We start from the raw sequence: 19,081 nt of genomic DNA, 5'->3' as shown, positions 1-19,081 counted from the left end.
CAACTGCCAAAAACAATTACACTCAAACTGCTTGTCAATTATTTTATTGCCAGATAAATGTTTTTACGGACCCATTTATGGAGGGTAATGGTAACTAGATCTTGTTTTCTATTTAAAGTTGGCAGTTCAATTTTGAATTGGGCCTACACATGTTATATTGTACTCTGCAAAGCTGTTTTAAATTTTCTTGCTTAAATCACATTAAGTTAATGATCAGGGTGTTTTTTTTTTAAAAGGCAAAGTGAATTCAGTGGCTACTGCTATCAGATTGCAGAGAAGTATTCCCATCAGAGGCGGCTCTTGTAAGCTGTGAATTTTACTACCTTCGTTACTAATAATAATTATAACATGGGCATTGATCTGGACTAGAATTAAAGAGAATCTTGAGAAATATTGAAAGGCATATCACAGAATCATAGACTCTTAGAATTAGAGGGGTCCTAGTACTACTCTCTAGCCAAAGTAACAATCATCTGTAAGGTATCCTCAAAGAATAGTCATCCAACATCTGCCGAAGACCTCCAGTGACAGGGAACTCACTACCCAATGAGACAACTCATTCCAATTTTTGACTCCCTTCCTGACAAAAACAAAGACAGAAATGTATTTCATTTATGTCTTTGTATTTCCTGATGTATCCATCAGGGTGCTTTTATATGCACGGGGTAGGTGCTAAATAAGATCCCTTTTGATGGGTGGGAGTTCAAGGAGTCAAATAAGATATTCTAGCCAGAAAGTACACTATTATCTGTTCTTTGAAGTGCATTGTCTATATGGATGACTTTTTTGGAGGGATATTGGAGAAATTTTGCTAATGTGAAAACAAAAAGTGTCAATGAAATTTTTTTAAAGTACATTGTTGTTAATTTTAGAAGACAATTCTCTGATAAGGTTTTTAAATGCAACTATGACTAAAAAGGTCAATTGATCAACAGTCATTTTCAGCCCGTCCTCGTTATATCAGTTGTCAGGCCTCAAAAATCTGTAGCAATTTGTGTAGTTGACCACTAATAAAACTAATGAACTGAAAAAAGTGGCCAATGTCATATCACTATAGCGAGGCTACTTTGATACAAGGGGAAAGCAGAGCTCAAAATGAAATCAAAGGGTTTTAAAACTGAAAGGAACTGGCTGAGCCCAAGGACATATGAAACTAGAGTCCAGAGAAATCTCCAAGATCTCACAGGATCATCTAGTTTATTCTGATGCCCTCCATTTTACAGATAAGGAAATTGAAGTACACTAGGTTTAAATACCTTACCCAGAGCTTGGTAGCGGCAGAATCAATGCTAGAACTCATGTCTCCATATTCCTAGTCCCAGTGTTCCTTTTATTATACCAGGAGTTCTTATGCTGAGATCTGTGAACTTTTTTTTTAACATTTTGATTTATTTCAATATAATTGGGTTCCTTTGTACTTCTACATATTTTTATGCATTATTTTATTTTATGCATATGCAGAGTACAAATCTAGCCTAGGACTCTTATTAGCTATATGACCCTAGTCAAGTAAACCACTAAATCACCATCTGCCTCAGGTTTTTCAACTGTTAAATGGGGAAACAATAGCACAACCTCACAGAGTTGTGAGAATCAAATAAGATATGTGTAAAGCACTTAGTGCAACGCCTAGGAGCTTAATAAATGTTCTCTTTCTTTTGAGGTACCACCTGGAAGAGGTTTAACCAGGATAGTGAAAGGATTAGCCCCTTGCACATGCAGATCAATCAGATAAAGGAACTGTAGTGTTTATCTTGGGGAAGATTTAGAAAGGGACATGATAGCTCTCTTCAAATATCTTGGGGGCTGTCATGAAGATTCAGATGTGTTCTGCTTGACCAACGAGGGCAGATTTAGAAGTAATGTGAAGAAATTATGAAGAGAGAAATGTAGATTTGCTATAAATATTTTCTAACAATTAGAGCTATCCTATAAATTTGTGAAAAACTTCATATGGAAATAAAGGGTTAAAAGGGTCTTTTCCCTCATTTTCAGCTGTGGTAGTGACCACTGTCTAAAGTGGGTAACACCCACTCAACCTGGGAGTGACCACCAAAATTCTCCTGTTTATAATAATAGTATAATTGCCCTCTGTGATTCTCTCATAAATTAAGGATGATCTGGATAGAAGGCACTGTCTAGCTGACTCATGAAACTTCTATCCAGATGGAGTCAGTGATGCTGAAAGTTTCCTGTTGGCCACTGAGTAAAGTTCTTTGCTAGCCCCGTCTCTTGCTGGAAATATGAGCTCCGCTACTTAATCTTTTAAGAAATCGCCTTTAATAAAGTTATTTTTGCTACCATCAACCCAGATCCTCTTCAGGGGAACACATCCCAAAGCAGAATGGACTGCTTCAGGAGACAGCAGGCTCTCCCTCAGTGCAGGGTTGTACATCCTTCATTTTAAAGAGAACCAGTGACATTGTAGAGTGACTTGCCTGAGAATTGGATTGAAGTGAGGCAGATTTGCACAAAGTCATCATTCACATTATATCTTCCAGAATCAGCAACATCCAATGGCAAGACAAAAGTCAGGACAACTGGAGATGGCCAGTGGATGGTTCAGTGGATGGCCTTGGTATCTTCAAAGTCTGACCAAGCTCTAAGCATTCTGCAGTTTCTGTTTCTGCTGCTTTCCTGGTCATTGGAACAAATTGTTCTCATCGGTCCATTCCAGGGTGGGGAGTCTTCACATGCTTGGCATAGACATCCCTTTAAGTCACTGATGGGTTTGAGGCCTGTCAGTTACTTTCAACCTGATTTGACCCATCTGCCAAGATAATTTTACTGGAGTGTAGCTACTACGCACGCGACAGCTTCTTGGAGCCAACAGATTTGAGTCGGGAGATGGGTGGACCCTAAAGGTGGATGAGCAGCTCTGAAAAGCCCTCACACCAGAGGTGCTAGTCCATCCCATACATCCCCAGCAGAGGGTTAAGCAAAGGTTGGATGACTGTTGGATGAGTATGTTATAGAAGGATTGTTGTTTGGATATGAGTTGGACTAGCTAGATTCTGAGGTACCTTGAGCTCAGATTCTAAGATTATCATTCTAGCTAGCCCCCTTGGCTGTTAGCTAATCCTGAACTCTTGTTGTCTGAAACCCAAATTCTGCCTACCACTATACCTCCTCGTAATCTTGCTGTAAATTTCTGACTCTGACCTTGCTTTTTTCTCCTCCCTTTGGGATCCTCTTCTATTTATCAACTTGTAATTTTTTTCCTGATATTGACTTAATGGATCCCATCTTTGACCTAATTTAAACCTCTCACTCCCACACCAATCCCCTCTTTCCAGCATGGAAGAGTTCACTAGGGCCAGGTATGATTCTCACCAGACAACACACAAAGGCCAGCAGATAACACAGGAAAAGTTTAGAAACCCAGAAAAGCATAAAGTATATACATAGTATTATGTAATAATCAACATATTTAATCTGCTAATATAAATATCCATATAATTTCTTTTAAGTTAAAATAAGTAAAAAGTTAAAGTTTGTGAAAAGAACACAAAAGCCAGCGGATGACACACAAAGGTTAGAAATGTAGAGATATCTAAACATTGACCTATATATAGCCTATGACTAAATGCTTAACCCAAATTTTACAATAAGGTACTATAAACACCCCATAAAAGAAAAAAATTCAAACTTCTCTAGTATGAAGGGAAGGCCAAAAATATTTAAGTTGCTTTTCCAGATCACAAGGGCACTGTATCCTTAACCCCCATATGTGGAAGGAATACCTGTATTATAATGTTCTGACATTAGATCAGGGTGGAAAGGACATTTGATTAGAAGCCAGAAGAACAAGCTTTTAATTCCATCTCCCTAACTTCCTGATCATAGCCTATTTCCACTAAAGTTGTATTAGATAGTGTACATTTGTTGAAGGCCAGGATAGTTGCAGAACTAGGGAAGTGTGAGTTAATTCCCCACAGTCCCATAAAACCAGTTTGGACTGTTGTGAACAAGGAAGCTATGCTGTAGTCTTGGAGTAATTTGTGCTAACTTTGCCTCCAGGTAGATTGATCTGAGACCCAGTTGTGGGCCCTTTGGGAAAGAACATGAAACTGGTTTTTAGGAAATTGGCAGAGGGCTCCCTCCTGGGAACTTTCTTGCCAACTGTTAACCTCCTTGCTAGGGGGGTTATGTGCTTTTATCTGAATTACTTTTTAGCATCTTGGGAATAGTTTTTACCTGGGGGGCATCTGAATATATTTTTATTAAATGGATTGTGTGCTAGAACCCTCAGGTGCCATTGTAGCAGATGCAGAATCTCAACTGGGATAGTATTCAACTACTTTTGTAGGAGTCAAATGAAATCAAATGAACCAAATTAAGTAAGTATGTGAGAGTTTTGAAAAATATAAAGCACTACAGGAAATGATAAATATGAAGAATAAAAAGAAATGGGGAAAGATTGATTGTATTAAATGTTGCTGAACAAAGAAAAAAGTCAAAAAATATATTCATAGACTACAACTATGTAAAAGAAGGCAACATTAAAAAACAACAAAATTCAGGCTAAAGACAGTAGATGACAGTTCTTTTAATGGATGGTAAATTACAAAAGTAAATACAGTGATACTTTTCTGCAACTTTGCTTAGTTATTTTTAGGGAGCACACTTTGTTAGTAGTTTTATATTTATGTTTTTGCTCCTTTGTTAAAACCAAATTTATCAATAAAAAGTTATAAAGCACTATCCAAATGCAAGGAATTATTATGACTACCACATCTCATGAGTTTGATAGCCCAAGAGACACAAAAAGTACACCTGGGCTTTTCAAAAACTTGAGAGAGGAAATGGAATTAATGTCAAACAGGAACAAATGGGGCTCTCTTGTCCCCTTTATGCCATTTGATTTTGAAGGGATTCTCACAGTAGACAACCTTTACCTTCTTCTCTAGGGAAAACCAATAGATTTTGCTCTGGGACTAACATGAGAGAGAGATAGTGAGACGACCAACATGAAGTAATGGAATTGAGACCTAGAGTGCTGAGAAATTGAGGAGCCCAGGTCCACACGACTATGAAAAACAACATAATCCCTAATCTCAAAATAGAAGATTGCATACTAAAAAATTTTAGTAAGGAAATGAAGTGTGTATCTAGAACTACAAGTTGGAAAATAAGTATGTAGGAGAGAGAAAATCAAAGTGAAGAACTATGGGTGTGGGTCATTTCGGAATGGGCTTTTCAATCACATTACATACACAGTAATGGAAGCCACTCAGTTTTCCATCAAAGGAGAGAATTTCAACAGAGAGAAGTGGAAAGAGTCCTTTCCAGGTATGCAGCTAGCATAAACAGCACTGAGATTGGGAAACAGTGAGTGGTCTGGCCTGGAAAAGCAAAAAGCAATAGTATAAAGTGAATCTGGAAAGACAGAATGGACAAAGAGGTTTTTAAAGGTGAGAGTTATCAGCTGGATGGCCTGGAAAGAAGGAGGTAGGGGTTGGGGGAGCAGTTTGAGAAGGTTTTGAACAGCTGCCATAAGGGAATGTGATAGCAAGACTGAAGATGAACAGAAGGATTTCTGCACTATAGTGAGAGCCCAGTTGAGGTTAGGAAGCATTACTTTCTAGCAGATCTAGGTAGGGCTGTTTCATGATTTCCTCTAGCAGCCCTCTGAAGCTGAAGAGTAGGAATAGAGAAATGGGACAGTGAAGATTATCCAAGGTCAGGGACTGACTTATAGGGAGGGAACAAAAGAATATCAGAGAAAAGGGGTTGGGGGAAGAGAGTACTCAAGAATGGAGAAAATATATCTTTGAAATGCTATAATTGTAAAGTATCAGAAAAATGAGAAGTGAAGCCAGAACAGGGGGTGATAACCTAGCAGAGGGAAGGATAAAAGGATTAGATATGAATGGATACATCATATTAAATTGTAGTATTCAAGATCCCATAATTCTATCATATTTAGAGATGTGTAAGTGTAATTATTCCTCTAATGTTTATGGGATTTATGTCTATGTTCCAAGCAGTGGCTCAGACACAGAGCCTTTCCCTGAGGATTCCAAGCTGGTATTTTTCAGCAGCACACATTTCAGAATGGGGTACTATTATTATTCAGTTGTTTCTGAAACAAAAGGCACTTTGGTATAAGGAGAACCAATAGGCTGTATACCACCTAATCCTAAACCCCATGACACTATTTGGCTTTTCATTTTCTGCTTTCTTTATTTTAAATTCATAAGCATGTTCCCATTAAGCTAAGCTTTGAGACTAAATGCCTTACTAATTTCAATTTCTGCATTTTTTTTAAAGGTCAAATGTACTTAAGTCCTGAAAGTAAGAACAGTAATTAACGCCTAAATCTATTCTAAAGCTACATGAACTGTTTTTCAAACCTCATGGTTTTGGTAAAAACTTTCAAGTCCAAGATTCAATCACATTTACATAATAGTCTCATTCTAGCCCCCATTCTGCTCCATGCCCAACCCCAACACTCCAAACCCCCAAACCATAAAACCAACAAAATAAGTATAAAAGTATATAAAAGTATATTTATATAAAATTATTAAAATACAAAATCAAAACATATAGCAGGAAAAATGCAAAATGCTCTTCTGAAAACAAAAGGATAGAAATAGAGTAAATAACTTTTTTAAAGCCCTTACCTTCTGTCTTAGAATCAATACTCAGTATTGGTTCCAAGGCAGAAAAGAGTTAAGGGCTAGATAATTGGTGGGGAGGGGTAAAGTGACTTCCAGGGTCACATAGCTAGGAAGTATCTGAGATCAGATCTCAACCTAGAACATCCCATCTCCAGGCCTGGTTCTGTATACACTGAGCCACCTGGTTGCCCCAAGTAAGTAACTTCTAAATAATAACCTTTCTGAGACAAAGATTTTGCAGTTTCATCTGAGTCCAGCAGGGATGTGAATTCTTACACTTTGGTAAGACAGTTGACAAACCTTCTTTGAAAGGTGGAGAAACCATATATCTCTTTCCCATAAATTTCTTATTAAACTTTAATATACCTTGCTGAATGTAAATGTACTTCAGGTAATTGGTCAGTAAAATTAAGTGTTTACTATGTGCTAGGCACTGTGCTAAGTGCTGAGGATATAAAGGAAAGGAAAGGATGAAAGTCAGCCCCTACTCTCAAGGAGCTTACATTCTAATAGGGGAGATAATATGCAAACAACTATATACAAACAAGAAAATAGAAACTGGAGATAATCAACAGAGGAGAAGCACTAGAATTTAAAGAGGTTGAGAAAGGCTTACTGCAGAAAGCGAGATTTTAGTTGCTATTTGAAGGAAATCAGGGAAGTCAGTAAGCAAAGACAAAGAAGAAGAGTGTTCCAGGCACAGAAGACAGCCAGAGAAAGTGCTCATAGCTGAGAAATTGATTTTCTTATTTGAGGAACAGTCAGTCTACTGGATCAAAGTCTCAAATGTTTGTGAATCTACAATGGGGAGGCTATGTCATTGCAGCACCTGGTTTCAGCAGTCCTTTATCAGCTCCACCAAATGGCTTAACATTGGTATAGCACAGTGATTCCCAAAGTGGGTGCCACTGCCTCCTGGTGGGTGCTGCAGCGATCCAGGGAGGTGGTAATGGCCACAGGTGCATTTATCTTTCCTATTAATTGCTATTAAAATTTAAAAAAAAATAATTTCCAGGGGTGCTAAGTAATATTTTTTCTGGAAAGGGGGTGGTAGGCCAAAAAAGTTTGGGAACCACTGGATAGCACCTACAACTTATGCCAGGCATTGTCTTAAGTACTTTACAAACACTTCATAACAGCCCTGAGAAGTAGGTACTGTTATCTCCATTTTACAGATGAAGAAACTGAAGTAAACAAAGTGATTTTTGCCCAGGGTCACATAGCTAGAATATGTCTGAGACTATGATTTGGACTCAGTTCTTCCTGACTCCTCCACCTCCTACCTGTCCTAACCATTGTTTATTTATACTGTCCTCAACTTACAGCTGAAGGGATAGGGCAGTGTGGGTCTTGAGTAGCTTCAGAGGCTTACCATAAATGGAGGTCAGGTTACTGTTGAAAAGAGAGTCTTCACATGTATATATGGGTATGTGATTTGGGGTTTAGGCTTTAAAAGATTGCTCTATAGCAAAAATGAATAACATGGAAATAGGTATCAAGTTATAACATTTGTACAACCAGATGAAATTGGCTCTGGAAGTGGGGAGGGAAGAGGGAAGGGAAAGAAAATGAATCATGGAAACATGGAAAAACATTTTTAAATTAAAATGAAAAGAAAAGAAAAGAAAAGAAAAGAAAAGAAAAGAAAAGAAAAGAAAAGAAAAGAAAAGAAAAGAAAAGGGAGTCTTATGCTTTATGGGGAAGACACAAAAGGTTGAAAACTCCAAGGCAATTGAACTTCCAGTATGATTGGAACACAGTTACCCTTTTAGTTTAAGTAGAGATCTCTCCATCTCAGGAAAGATCAGGAAGGCTGGAAAAAATACTTTCGAGACCTTCAGGAAGAGCACAAGTCAGCTCCTGGCCTCAGGTCTGATCTATGAAGTAACCAGCAAAACTTTGTCTAGCTACTGGCCAGGAAGAGACAAGAAAGTCCATAGTTGTTGGTCAACTGTTTCAGTGACTCCATTTGAGGTTTTCTTGGCAAAGATACTAGAGCAGTTTGGAATTTCCTTCTCCAGATCATTTTATGGATGAGAAAGCTAAGGAAACAGAGTTCAGTGACTTGTCTAGGGCCACAAAGCTATTATGAGGTCAAATTTGAACTCAGTTCTTCCTGATTCCAAGCCTGGCACTCTATCCACTGTGCTACGAGCTGCCCTAATGAGAAGTTAGTGACAATCAATTCTGGTCTAGTAGATGGCAAATCAGAGTCTGTCTCATACCCTCTTGCCTTTGAGACCAAAATATGGGGATGGGGCCATTGAGATTTAAATTCTGTCCAGGAGCAGCCCTGCTGTTCTGGACTTTTAATTCCGTTCTCTATTCTTTTGAATTCTGCTTTAGGCAAACATACCCTCCATCTGGCTAAGTGATCTTTTTAGCCAAGTGATGTTGGGGAAAATAGTGGAAACTCAAAGAGATGGAGGCTGAAATTTGAGAAAACTCTTAATTATTCTAGTTATTCATATTCCTTCGATGGAAACTTGGTCTGAATCACTAAAAGGAAAGGGTCGGAGCTGGAGTAGCCAGATCATTTCTATCTGCCTATGTACAAAAAGAGATTCAGAACTAAAAATAATAGCCAGGTCCTACTCACGCCTGTGCAGTTTACTCAAGCTGGTAGCTGAGGACTTGGACTGCCATCTGGTGGTGTATCTATATATAGCACCCTGAATAGCTAATCCAGAAAATCTTTTAGTCTCTCAACAAACACTTACTAAAACCTATTTTAGGAGTATCTCCTCTTTACATAAACAAACCCTATAGTAAATGCTTTTGTAATGCATATAATCATTTCCAAGTTTATCTGACTTTAAAGTCAGGATTCTTATATCCAGATACAAATCTCTTAAAGAAACTCCATATTCAAAATGAAAATGTACATCAAGTTATAGAATTAGCAGAATTAGAAAGCCATAGACTCAGTATGTAAGCCAACATCCTCAGTATGCTAATGAACAAATTGATACCCAGAGAAAGAAAGCAACAACTTATAAAATAGTTACATTATTTCTTTGCAGAAAAAAAAAGATTCACAATGAAAAATCACTTGATCTGTTTAGGCCACAATTTCCACACAGATCACATAGAATTATAAAGCTGGAAGGGCCTTTAGAGATTACATAGTCCAAAACCTCAATGTAAAGATAAAGAAACACAGGCTTTCTTTATCTATAAATGAGGAGATTGTGTTACAAGACTCTTAAATTCCTTCCAAATAGATCAGTCTACGAAAAATTAGATTTATGAGAAACTTCTCAGCAATATTTCTTTTCTTAAAGACACATATACATACACATATTTAGATATATCTTTTTATACACACCCATACTCATCTATCAGTTTATTTTGAATTTAAGTGCCTTAAGATCAAAGAATGCTTAATTTTTTTGTCCTTGTACCCTCAGTGCCTAGCACATAGAGAAGGTACTTTAAAAAAAGGCATGTTGATTTACTGATCTGTCTTAAAACTGGGTGCACCATGTTGTGTGGAGATGGAAAACCTAGAATCCCTGCAAAGATACAGGGACAGTCTGGAATTCTGGGTGAGGCTGTCCCTGTATCTTTGCAGGGGTTCCATGCTTTTCCATGCTTTCCATCTCCACACAACAACCAGTACTCCAAATATTACTGCAGAAACTAGATTTCCATTTGTCATAATTGTATATTAGATTTTTTCCTATGTAATTCTCCTAGCTACATAGCTTCCTTGCTCTCTATGCTAATTGCTTTACATACATATTAGCAATCTCAGAGCTTCCTAGCACAAAAAAGGAAGCAGTGAATCATATTTTTCCTCCTTTTATTTGTTTTTCTTTTATTCTTTTATAAAATGTTTCCATTTTAAACTTAAAAACCTTGAAAAATGATTATTTCCATACACTAAGCAGAATACAAAGAGAGGATTGTAGATGCTACCATGATTCTCATTTTATACAACTTGCTTTAAAAAAGAAGTATATAATAACAAGTACCATTGATATAGCTCTTTTAAGGTTTACAAAGTACTGTACATGTTGTCAGACCAGACTGACAGGGTCCGACCCATGGCAAATGAGACAGAGAGATTGCCTGACAAGAAGGAAGAAAAGGGGAGAGAGAGAAAGGGTCTCAGAAAGCCTCAAAGTCAGACCAGGGTCCGAGGAACTGGGGATGATTTGGCCTGGGTCAGACCTTGCTGACAAGGCAAATGAGAGAGATTGAGTTAATATTAGCAAAGCTTTAATATGGGAAAGGAAGGGGAAGGGGGAAGGAGGAAGGGAGAGCAAGGGGGAACCTGTATACCTGCAGATGGTTAGGGGTCTCCACCTGAGTGGAGAAGGGGGCATTCTTTTATAGGGTGATGGTCTGAGATGAGGTAACCCAGATTGTCTCAATTGGGCAAAGTTGGGGTACTTAGGTGAAACTCACTGGGTGTTAGGAACCTTGGTCTCTAGGGATGGGAAATTCTCAGGCTTGATGGTCAGTGATGTGGGAGGTTATTTGTGCAAGACTGACTGGGAAATCTTGGTGTCCTTCAAGGTTTTACTATGGTGGCTGTTTCTGTCCCAGGTTCAGGCAGGTGCTCGGGGAAGGGGGAATGGGATGGCTTTGGTCTGGCTCAGATTGGGGAAAGGAGGGTTTCGGTTATTTTACCTAATCCTTACAATGGCTCTGTGAGGTAGGTGCTATCATTATCCTCATTTTACAAATGAGGAAACTGAAGACAAGTGACTTGCCCAGGCTATCATAGCTGTTGTGTCCGAGACAGGGTTTAAATTCAAGTCTTCCTGAGTTCAAGTTCAGAACTCTATTCACCTTGCTGTCAGACATTATTTGTCTGTGTTTCCTTTTGAACTTCTTTCTCTTATTGTCTCAGCATTTTAAAAATGTTTCAGTGGTCTTCTTTCTTGACATCACTATTTTTTGCTATAACTTCTCATTAAAAACAGGGGGAAATCCTTGTAACAAATAAGCAGGCAAGAAAAGCAAATCCACACAGTAGTTTCATCTTAATCTACCTTCTCTTTCCTTTCTTTGAACCTTCAAATAGAATCCATCCACTTCCAGATCATCCATTTTTCCACTGTTTCTTCTCCTCCATTAGTACTGCGTCATGATTTAGTCCCTTCCAATTGCTCAAATTTACCTTTCTAGTTTTCTTTGGACTCTTTGGTAAGTCCTTAAAATTTTCAACTCAACTCTGACATTTTTATCAAGAAAGCTTGAAAGTCTATTCTATTACAGATCCACTTTTTCCACTGTAGGAATATATTTAGATTTGCAGGTAAGTTATTCTTGGTTGCAAGCACATATCTTTTGCCTTTTAGAATACTCTATTACAGTCTCTTCCCACGTACCAAGTAAAAGCTGCTAAATCTTGAGTAAACTTGATTATAATTACTTGACACTTGAACTCTTTTCAGTTACTTGAAGTATTTTTTCCCCAACATGGGAGCATTGGATTTTGGCTTTGACCATTCCTAGGTCTTTTCCATTTGGAGTTTCTTTCAGGAGGTGATTAGTAGGTTATTCTAGCTTCATTTTACCTTCAGATTCTAATAAATCTAGTTTTTTTTCTCATTAATGATTTCTTGAAATATAGAACCCAGACTTTTTTTTTAATCATGGTTTTCAGGGAGTCAACTGATTCTTAAGTTACCTTCCTTGCCCTATTTTCCAGGTCAGTTATTTTTGATATCTTATATTTTCTTCTTTTTTCAATCTGTTGATTTTGTTGGAATATTTTTACTTGGTCTAGTCTGTTTCAGGAGTTCTTTCATTTCTCTCCTCCAGAACTTTTATTTCTTTTTTTAATCTCTTGCTTAATTTGTTCTAGATATTGATGAAGCCTTTGTGGAGAAATCCATTTTCCCTTCAAATCTCTGCAGTTATGGTGTTATTCTTCACATATTTTATAACAATTTTTCATAGTGGCTGGTGTCTTCTTGGTTATTCATATTGGTTTGCTCATCTCTCTAGTTTTAGTTCTTGAAATGGGACGCTGTTCCAGAACCAGGCTCTTCCATTCACTTTGTTTTTGGATTGGGAGGTCAGTCCTACTTGGGCTTAACCCAAGCCTTTTGGGTTTAACTGGGCTAACTTCCCCCTCCCTGGGTTAAGCCCCCTGGATCTTTGGGTTCAGAGGACTAAATCTTAAAGGTCTCCTATGGCATTTCAAGACAGAGTGCTAGGAACTTTGGAATCCAAGAGTATCACAGGCTAAGCATTCTCATATATATTCTTTTTGTTTCTGCTATCTATGCTGTGGCATTTTGATTATTCTGGGATTTGGAGTGGGGAGGAGAGGGAGCCTTCCACTCTTTCTGGCTCTGGATGAAGAGCCTTACAGACTACACATATTTCTGGCTTTTTCTGGTTGCACTGGGACACTATCAACTTTTTTTTTGTTACATTAGCACTGGCTAAATTGGTGGCCCCATTTCCTATTGTCCAGGGGCTTTCTGGCTGACTTTTTGTCAAAGTTTTGGGGTGGAAGAAGTCAATTACTATAGTTTCTCACTGGATATCTTGATTATTGTTTGGTCTGGTACAGCTAATAATATTTTGATTTGACTAAATGATAATTTCATCCATCAAAAGATAGGGTAACCAATAAGAAAATTCCATTCTGGAAATGATTCTCACTAACGTGTGGAGGAAATTGTCGTTGGAGTAAAAATAATGGGACCCTTGGGGTGGAAGTGACTATTCCAACATAGAATTTGTGGTAGCAAAGGAGAGGAAATCTGGGTATAGTCAAGTTTTTTTTAATTGATTTAGAATATTTTTCCATGGTTACATGATTCATGTTCTTTCCTTACCCTCCTCCCTCCCCACTCCCTGAGCTGACAAGCAATTCCACTGTGTTATATATGTATCATTGTTCAAAACCTATTTCCATATTATTAATATTTGCATTTAAAGCCAAAATCCCCAATCATACCCATCAAACCATGTGATTAATCATGTGTTTTTCTTCTGTGTTTCTTTCTTTCTTTGCATGTGGATAGCATTCTTTCTCATAAGTCCCTCAGTAGTGTCCTGGGTCATTGCATTGCTTCTAGTAAAGATATAGATAGTTTTAAGGAAAACTGATTTTGATGGGTGAGGAATGCTAAAGCTCAAAATAAGGTGTGACAGTTTTTTCTGCAAAATAAGATGCAACAATCTTATAATGAAAATGACAAAACAAAAATAAGTAATGGGAAGTTTATAACCAAGATAAGTAAGGAGAGAGTAAGAAAGTACTGGGTGCCTTTGACAAATTCAGATCATCTAGCCTAGATGAACTATACCGTTGGGTCCTGATAAAAGTGGCAGAGGTAATTAATTGTTCATCAGTCAGTGATATCTGAAAGATCATGGAAAAGTGGAGAGACATGACAAAATTGGAGAATAGCAAATGTCCAAATTTTTAAAACAACAAAGAGATCAGATTCTACAATTATAGGCCAGTGACCTTGACTACAATTCCTGGGGAAATTATAGAATGAATCATTAAAGATAATACTAATAGCTAACATTTATTAAAGCTCCTACTTAGTCAGGCATTGTGCTGAAATGTTTTTATCATTAATATCTCATTTGGTCCTATCTGGGAATTAGCTACTATTATTATCCTCGCTTTACAGATGAGGAACCTGAGGCAAACAGAAGTTAAACAACTTCCCTAGGATCACATAGCTAGTAAAACATGTGAGGCTGAATTAGAACTTAGGTTTTCCTGACTCCAGGCCTGGTGCCCATTATACTATGTAGCTAAATATCCAAGTTCATGAAAATTTAGGTTGAGGACCATTTATTTAGAAGGAAAGCAATGACTACAAAGAACCAGCATGACTTTATCAAGAGCAGGTTAACTTATTTTCATTTTTTTTGAGGATGACTAAACCAGTAGATGAGAAGAATGCTTTAAATATAATTTACCTAGATTTCAGATAACGTTTATGATTATACAATAATATATTCAGATAGATTAACAACTGGTTGGAGGATTGGGCTTAAATGGTGGTAAGTGCTGGTTCAATGTCAGTGTGGCAGGAGGTCTCCATGAAGAAGAGATCATGAATGAAGATGAAGATGAAGAAACAACCTAAAACCCAGGCAAATTGTAACTTTTCCCAGGATCAGGTGACAGAGATTGGGTTTGAACCCAGGCCCTGTGACTCCAAATCCCATACTCTTCCCATTATATCACAAGGAAATGTTCATCCTCTCAAAGTGCCCTTTTAGATTCCTAATCAATTTCTAGCTTCCTAAATCCTGTCAGAGTTTCACTGCACTCACAGTCACATGCAGCCTAGAACTTCCTTCATGAAATCTTTTCACTTAAAGCTTCCTTCTCCCTTGATGCCACCCAGCTATGCATAGGAAATAAACCTGAAGAGCCTCCTCATCCTGCTAAGCTCATCCTAACTAGAGAATTTGTCATCTTTCTTAGTCTATGCAAAGCATAAAAGACTATAATTTAATTTGAAGAAATATCAACCAAACCAGTAGACTGCAGAGAGAAAAGGGGGAAAGGAGTACTTTGGGGAAAAAGGCAAAGCAGCTGAAGAAAAGCAGTAAGGTTGGCATTTTAATAAAACACTTTAATAATCTCCTGCTAGCTCCACTTTGTGAAGGTCAGCTATTTCCATAGTAAATTATTGTTAGAAATACGGTGTGCATGTGGTAGTACTGCTTGAAGACCAAACTGAGGGAGGAGAGAATATTGCTTTTCTGTCTATTTTATTGCAACGTGGACTCCTAGGAATGCCAATTTATAAACTGTTTGCCAAAAGATTACAAATTTTCTTTCTGGAAACACCAAAGTATAGATTTTTAGTAATCTGACAAGCCTAAAATAGTTGAACATATCTGTAAGTCAATGGAGCCTTTGTCAGACCTCAGGAGATAACAGAATGAAGATATTTGTATTTGCTCAGAGACTTTCTGCCTAACAAGAATTTCACTCCTGCTTTCCAGCAAAATTTCTCCCGTTCCTCATGGATTTGCCTGTTAAATCAGTATTGGAACAAAAGATCAAGTCAGTTCAGCCATTGAACTTGACCATCCTGGTCCACAATCAGCTTTCCTCCTCAGGAAATAAGAATAATTCCATTTTTTCCTGTAATACAGGGATACCAAAGCCAGGATTCACAAGATTTTTAGCATCTCTTCCAAGTCTAGGTAAATATATGGTTTAGACTGCTAAAAGAAATCCCAAACTACAGGTCTACTATAATATTACCTCAAATATGGATTGGCTCCCCAGTATAACTAGATTTTCTCTTTGACCTTCCCAAAGGACTGAAGGCAGAGCCAAATCTCATTTTGGTTCATTTCTCCCAAATTTCAGGAAACATCTTAGTTCACTTTGATGCATTACTGTTTCTATTATTATTCCCTATTGTCTATTCTTGGACTTGCCTTCTCCTCTCTAAGTCCAGTGAAGCACAAAGATTAGACTTCAGAATGTTGCAGTGTATTTCCTTCAGGCTACCAAATTTTGATCAGCTATTTGATGAAGGGCTGCTTGTTATTTTCCCTCTACCCCATGCACTCAGGTCAACATTCTCAGAAAATAGTACAATAGAAAAGAATTGAATGCCCTACACAAATCCCTAAAAGGTAGAAATGACATGCAGAAAATATACAACCAGAGCTAGATAATAGAAATTACTTTTAGATAAGAGAAGGTTGAAAAGCACATGAACAGCACCATAAACAGGGAAGAGAAGGGAAGCTTTAAAGGGAAAGGAATTAACAGGTTGGCAGAAGAGGTAGAAAACCTTATCCAAGCACTAAACTCCATAAAAATTAGAATGACTCAAGTAGAAGCTAATGAGTCTATGAAGCAACAAGAAATATTAAAACAAAGTCAAAATTAAAAAAAAAAACAAAAAAGGAAGAAAATGTATGCAAGGTATCTTATAGCAAGAACAACTGACCTGGAAAACAGGGGAAAAGTTTTTAATCATCAGATTCTCTGAATGTAATGACCAAACAAAGAGCCTAGATATCGTATTTCAAGAAATCATCCAGATCTCTTAAAATCAGAGCATATAGTGGAAATGGAAAAATCTATCAGTTACCCCCTGAATGAAACTCATGTGAACACTATAGCCCAAATCCAAAGCTTCCAAGACAAAGAAAAAGTATTGCAGACAGGCAACATATAAGAAAATATTCAGGTACTGAGGAGCCACAATCAGGATCACAAATGATTCAAGTGCTACTACTATAAAGGGAATGGATAAGGCATTTTTATAGCATCTCTTATGTGCCAGGCACTGTGCTAAGCACTTCAGAAATATTTTCTCATTTGATCATCAAAACAATCCTGTGAGAAATGCAAATCAAAACAACGCTGAGGTATCACCTCACACCTAGCAGATCGGCCAAAATAATAGTAGGGGAGAGTAATGAATGTTGGAGGGGATGTGGCCAAATTGGGACATTAATGCACTGCTGGTGGAGTTGTGAACTGATCCAACCATTCTGGAAGGCAGTTTGGAACTATGCTCAAAGGGCTATAAAAGAATGCCTGCCCTTTGACCCAGCCATACCATTGTTGGATTTGTACCCCAAAGAGATCATAGATAAACAGACTTGTATGAAAATATTTATAGCTGAGCTTTTTGTGGTGGCAAAAAACTGGAAAATGAGGGTATGCCCTTCTATTGGGAAATGGCTGAACAAATTGTGGTATATGTTGGTGATGGAATACTATTGTGCTCAAAGGAATAATAAACTGGAGGAATTCCATGTGAACTGGAAAGACCTCCAGGAATTGATGCAGAGTGAAAGGAGCAGAGCCAGAAGAACATTGTACACAGAGACCAATACACTGTGGTAAAATCAAATGTAATGGACTTCTGTACTAGCGGCAATGCAATGACTCAGGGTAATTCTGAGGGACTTATGGAAAAGAATGCTACCCACATTCAGAGGAAGAACTACAGAAGTGGAAACAGAAGAAAAATAACTGCTTGAACATATGGGTTGAGGCGGACATGATTGAGGTTGTAGACTCGAAACTACCACACCAATGCAACTATCAACAATTTGATCGATGGCACAAGTTAAAATCAATGGAAATGAGCATGGGCTATGGGGGTGGGGAGGTTGGGGGGTGAAGGGGAAAGTAAGAACATGAATCATGTAACCATGATAACTTTTCTAAAAAATAAAAAATATTTTAAAAAAAGAAAACTGAGAAACACACACACACACACACACACACACACACACACACACACACAAACCAATCCTGTGAGGTAGGTGCTATTATTATCCCTATTTTACAGTTGAGGAAACTGAGACAGAGGTTAAGTGACTTGCCTATGGCCAAATAGCTGGTAAATAGGAGCACCTAGATGCTACAGTGAATAGAGTACCAAGCCTGAAGCCAAGAAGACTTGAGTTCCAATCTAGCCTTAGACATGTTGCCAGCTGTCTGACTCTGGGAAGGTCACTTAACTGCTCTGTGCTTTAGTTTCCTCATTTATAAAGTGAGTATAAAAAAGCACCAACCTCTCAGGGTCATTGTGAGGATCAAATGAGAAAATATTTATAAAGTGCTTAGCACAACATCTGGCATGTAGTAAATACTAAATAAAAAAGTTGTTATTGATGTTATTATTAACCTGAGGCTGGATTTGAACTAAGGTCCTCCTGGCCCCAGGCCCAGTACTCTATCCACTGAGCCACCTAGCTTTCCCTTCCTGCCAACCATTCTTGATTAAAAAAAAAAAAAAAAAAGACCATAGCTGCATGGAAACTTTTAAATTTAAATAAAGGAGTTAAAAGAAAAAATTTAAAGGTAAGCACAAATAAACAATCATAAGGCACGATAGATAGAGAGATAGAGAGATAGAGAGATAGATAGATAGATAGATAGATAGATAGATAGATAGATAGATAGATAGATAGATAGATAGATAGATAGATAAACTGTTTATGTTCCAATATGGGGAAATGTTACCTGTGTCTCCTCTGAATCTTAGCATCATAATAAGACAAACATATAGGGCTAAAGAGGACTGAGGAGTCCTTTCTAAGGATGAGAGGTCAGCAGGACAAAACTGGATCAGGAAGCTGTAATCAATCTATTTTAATAGAATGAATGTAGTATTATGAAATTAGGTTAGCAATAGTTTTATTATGCTGATGATAAGAGAATGGAAAAAAAAAGAAAAATATACTGGTGTTAGGGGAAGAGGTAGGGAAGGCTAGAAGGAAGGTTAGGGAAAATTAACTCACTTAATTGATGTGTGCAAGTAGAAGTCTATACAAAGAATGAGGAAGAGGAGAAGAGCTGACACTTGAACTTCATTCTCATCTGAAAAGGTCAGAGGAGAGAAGAATCCACCCACAGAGTTGGATACAGAAATACATGAACTCAACAGGAAAATAGAGGGAAAGGGGAAAAGGAAGAACAGGGAATTAGAAGTAAGATACAAAAGTATTTGTCCTAAGCAAAATAAATT

At 37.7% G+C, this 19,081-nt stretch overlaps 1 protein-coding gene across 1 annotated transcript in view; it reads right to left on the bottom strand.

Annotated features, from left to right (window-relative positions):
• The window catches only part of DNAI1 (dynein axonemal intermediate chain 1), a 309,175-nt gene that overhangs the window by 269,738 nt on the left and 20,356 nt on the right, over positions 1-19,081 (bottom strand). The gene's annotated exons all lie outside the window — the stretch shown is intronic.

This window comes from Gracilinanus agilis, chromosome 1 (genome assembly GCF_016433145.1).
Source record: "Gracilinanus agilis isolate LMUSP501 chromosome 1, AgileGrace, whole genome shotgun sequence".
Taxonomy (NCBI): domain Eukaryota; kingdom Metazoa; phylum Chordata; class Mammalia; order Didelphimorphia; family Didelphidae; genus Gracilinanus; species Gracilinanus agilis.
This window is presented reverse-complemented; position numbering and strand designations above follow the sequence as displayed.